At 38.1% G+C, this 4,997-nt stretch overlaps 1 pseudogene across 1 annotated transcript; it reads left to right on the top strand.

Moving 5' to 3' along the window:
• Positions 1 to 300: 300 nt before the first annotated feature.
• LOC306658705 (NADH dehydrogenase [ubiquinone] 1 alpha subcomplex subunit 8-like) lies at positions 301 to 1,031 on the top strand (annotated as a pseudogene). Its single transcript has one exon. The product of its transcript is annotated as an NADH dehydrogenase [ubiquinone] 1 alpha subcomplex subunit 8-like (transcript).
• Positions 1,032 to 4,997: the final 3,966 nt, after the last annotated feature.

The following is a 4,997-nucleotide window of genomic DNA, read 5'->3' as shown; positions in this document are numbered from 1 at the left end:
CAAATAAACACAACGACAACAACAAATAAATTTGGAAATACTTGTGTTTGTGGATTTATCCACGATCTATTCCAAAAACCTGTTTGGGTGGAATTTATGCTTCTGAATGTTTTCCTTCATTTTCTAAGAGATACTGCTATTGTATTTTAATCCATTCGAGCAAATAAATGGGTACATAAGTAATATCAGTGGGTATCCATGAGTTGGATGAGAGGTCTGAATGATCCAAAATACATCTTCCAACATGTCACACCAGAAAAAAGATAAAGATCTGTCCCTTAGAAATCTTTCTTGAGAGGCTGAGGGCATCTTTCTGGGGTCGTGGCAGCAGCCGTCATGCCTGGGATAGTGGAGCTGCCCACTCTGGAAGAGCTGAAAGTGGAGGAGGTGAAAGTCAGCTCTGCTCTGCTGAAAGCTGCAGCCCATCACTAAGGGGCTCAGTGTGATAAGCCCAACAAGGAGTTCATGCTATGCCACTGGGAAGAGAAGGATCCGAGGCAGTGTTTAGAGGAAGGCAAGATGGTCAGTAAGTATGCTCTGGAATTCTTCAGGCAGATAAAGCGTCACTGTGCGGAGCCTTTTACAGAATATTGGACCTGCATCCATTATTCTGGCCTGCAGTTGTTCTGTTATTGTCACAAACAGTAGGCAAAGTTTGACAATTTGTGTGCTGGACAAATTGGGCTGGGTGCAGCCTGACCTGGGAGAACTGCCAAAGGTCACCAAAGTGAAAACAGATCGACCTTTACCGGAGAATCCCTATCACTCAAGAGCAAGACCAGAGCCCAACCCTGAGAAAGAAGGAGATCTGAAGGCTGCCAAGCATGGTAGCCTCCTTTTTTTCTGGACCATGTAGTAATGGGTCAATGGCCCATGCTCAGTCACGCACCCAGACAGCTGGTGAAAACGCCCATGTGGTTTGCATCGACCCATAGTGTGTTCTTTCCTGGATCACAAACATTAACAAAAAAAAAAAACTAATTTATGTGACTTGGCAGTTATTCTGTACCATTTCCTGTCCATTAAAAATTTAAAAGGAAAAAAAATCTCTCTTGAGCATATTGGGGGGGAAAAACTTTTAAGTATCCTTTTTAGGACTTTTAAATAATCATAATAAAAGGAGTTTGGCAGTTTGGGGAAGTGGGAAGAAAACAGATTGACAATAATATAGTGTATCAGTTCCAGTAAGTGAATTATTATTTTTTTTTACATTATTTACTTATTTTTTAAGGTGATGCTTAGGATTGAACCCCCTACTTCACATATCCTAGGCTCTACCACTGAGCCACAACCCTAGTCGTGAATGAGTTATTTCTTGATGCTTAACACACTACCCTAAAACTTAGCAACTTAAAAGAATAATAAACAAACACCTGTTATTTCATACAGGTCCTGTGGGAATGGATTTTAGGAGTAGCCTAGCAGTCTTGTTCTGATTCTGAAGATTCCAGTCTGGGTGTTGATCAAGACTGCAGACACCTGAAGACTTTACCAAGGCCCGAATTTACTTCCACAATGGCTCACTCACATGGCTATGGCAAAAAGCTCCCATTTCTCACTTGTGAACCTTGCCACTGGACCATTTCAATGTCTTCATGACAAAGCAGCTGACTTCTTGGAGCAAGTCATCCAAGAGAGAACATGGGGAAAGCTCTAACGCTTTTTTTTTTTTTTTTTTCAGTGCTTGGGCTTGAACTGAGGGCCTCTCACCTCTGGTAAGCAAGCGTTATCCACTAAGTTATACACCCAGCTATCTAATACCATTAAAATCTAGTAGTGGAAGTCATCATTCCTGCCAATCCATTTGTTAGAAGTCAATCAATCCAGACAAACTCAGTTGTAAGGGAATTAGACCCTATCTTTTGAAGGGAGGAGTATTAAAAAATTGTACCTTAGTGATAGAACCCAGCCTAGCATGGTCCTGGGCTCAATTTCCAGCACTGAGAAGAGAGAGAGAGAGAGAGAGAGAGAGAGAGAGAGAGAGAGAGAGAGAGAGAGAGAGAGAGAGAGAGAGAGAATATGAGAGAGAGAGGAGAAAAATTATGGACATAGTTTTAAACCATCAGAGATAAAAGTCAGGTTCAATTACCATTCACTAAGCATCTTGCTTGAGAATTGGGTGGATATTGGAATTCAAACACCAATTATTTTCCTTTCACTAAAGATATAGGAGTTTTCTATAGACAGCTAATTTTAGATACAGAATACTACAGTGTATATGTAGGGCATTTAATAGGTTTAAAGCTAATGGACCATGAAGGTGGGAAATTGTGGAAAGCTTGAGAAACTGGTTTTCTGCACAGCAGAGAAAGTTTATTTTGTATCTTGTGTGATTGCCCATTCATAAAACTTAGCACAACATGTACTAAGGACTAAATAACAAAGTACAAAAATAGTGACTTATAACCCCCAATACCCAGATCAGTACTTTGTACATAGTAAGAGTCAATAGGTATTTACTGGTGTATTGTAGATTTCAAGTGCTATGTTTCTGGGTGTTTTCTGTTACCAATTTCTTTGACATAATCCACTCTTTTCTGCAGAATTTAAAGCAGTTATAGGGGTACAAACTGGAGGACCATGGAACAAATTGTGCCAGCAGAATTGTTTGGTTAAAATTGTGTGTGTGTGTGTGTGTGTGTGATATTTTAATTGATTTTTTAATGCTTTTAGGTGGGGTATACATACAGCATACACTCTCTAGTGCCCCACAGGTCATTCTGCTTCCTATTTATCTAATAACTATTAGCTTTACTGGTCTCTTATGGCACTTAAGTATGAGGTCCACACATCATCTAATTGATTTTCTATTCTTTTTCTTTTCTTTTTTTGGTACAGGGGATTGAACCCAAGGGTGCTTTACCAATGAGCTACATCCCCAACCCTTTTTATTTTGAAACAGGAACTTGCTAAATTGCTGTGGCTGACCTTGGACTTGCAACCCTACTACCTCAACTTCCTGAGTCACTGAGATTACAGGAGTGCACCACCATGTCCAGCTCACACATCTAGATTTTAAATCTCAGGATTACAGTATTTAATATTAGTTGAGCCTATTTTTATGCTCCATTCCCAGGGTGAGTTGTTTCCTGTAGATAGACTTCTGGCTTTAGATCAAAAGTACTGTTCTGGTAGCCACCTTCCTTTTTAGTTCAGTTATTAGTCTCCTTTCCCCCCCCCCCCCCCTCTTCTTTCCTTTCCTCCTAGTCAGTATTCTTGGTCAATTTTCTTTTTTTCCCTCAATCCATGCATCCTGAATGATTTATGAAAAGAAAAAATTAAGCCACCAGTGTTACATTTTTCCCTAGTAGCCCAGATTCAAAGTTATTTACCAAATCCCCTTTAAGAATTCACATCATACAGTTACATGTTAAAGATAATCACATCTTCTTTTCCTAAATATTTGAAGTACTTTAAGATTATCTTTTATCCCATAATGTCTATAATTTTCTAAGGTCCCTGTTTCATCCTCAAATATTTCATAGGATTATTTAGTCACTAAGATGGACTGGAATCTGGTTGAACCAAATAGATTTTTTTTCTTTCTTCTTGTTTTTCTGTTCTTGGTATAGAAGCCAGGGCCTTACACATGCTAAGCACACACTTTAGCTGTATTCTGGCTATATTCCCAACCCCTAAACAAATGTTTACTTAGTCTCAGAAGAAGAAATATGGTTAATTCAAGTCAGGATGGGGAATGGGGGGAGATTAAGCTTCATTAGTAGTCAAAGAAAAGTAATTTAAAATAACAAAGAGAAGTCTTTTACTTATATAGTTTTAATATAATCCTACTTTGGTGAGGATTTGAAAGATAAGCACCTTAATACAACACTGGTGGGGAATTTACAGCCTTTCTGGAGAGGCATTTGACAACATGCACCCAAAACATTTCAATTATATAAAGAAAGGAGTTACAAGATGAGTGCAGTGGCACACTTCTGTAATCCCAGCGGCTTGGGAGGCTGAGTCAGGAAGATCGCAAGTTCTAGTCTAGCCACAGCAACTTAGCAAGACGTTGCCCTTTATCCCCTGCCCAAAAAAAAAAAAAAAAAAAAAAAAAGGCTGGGAATGTAGCTAAGTGGTAAAGTGCCCCTGGTTTCAATTCCTAGTGCTGAAGAAAAAAGAAAAAAAGAAAGGAGTTGTAGCTAAGGAGAAGGATAGAATGAATTATGAACTCCATGATATTGAAATGGAATTGGAGGTATCAGTATAAACATTTCTCTCTCTCCTTTCCTCCCCTCCCACACATAGAGAAACACAGTCTCCTTCCCCCATCACACACAAACACAGATATAGAAATAGGTACTGACATGTGTCTATGTGACTCTGTGTGCATCTATGTACATATATTTATCATCTCTGTTTGCTGAGAGGGCCTAGAAATCATGAGATTGCAGTATCCCTGAACATACCTAATGCCCACTTCTTAATTTATAAATGCCATCTTCCCATAAAAGAAATCAGGACTCTTGGGGAAAATGGCTATTTCCAAGGAAAAGGCAAAGAAAATAGAGAGTCTAGAATATCCTGCCAGAATGTAAGAAGGTTGCTCAAAAATTATGGGAACCTATCAAAAAGATGCAGGAATCAACTTAAGAGACTTTCAATGACCTAATATGGAATAATTTGAGCAACAAAATAAATAACAATATTGCATTTTATAATACATAGAATAAAATGATAATCTATCAGTCTGTACTGATTTAAATAAGTGAATGAATGAATACATGAAGAAAGGAAAGCTCTTCCATATCAAAGAATTCCAACTAAATGCACAAAAAATGATTGAGATAGAGGTTATTTGACAAACATCACATTAGTAAATGATTAAACCTAAAAATTATGAGAAGAAACATATTTACCTTATCTTTGAGTATTTCCTCATGAATACATGTTTCAAAACAACATGTGGTACATGATAAAAACATATAATTTTTTATTGTAAACAAATGGGATACATGTTGTTTCTCTGTACATGGAGTCAAGGCATACCATTT

This window comes from Sciurus vulgaris, assembly GCF_902686455.1.
Source record: "Sciurus vulgaris genome assembly, chromosome: 4".
NCBI lineage: Eukaryota > Metazoa > Chordata > Mammalia > Rodentia > Sciuridae > Sciurus > Sciurus vulgaris.
Note: the sequence above shows the minus strand (reverse complement) of the source record. Positions and strands in the feature narration are given on the sequence as shown.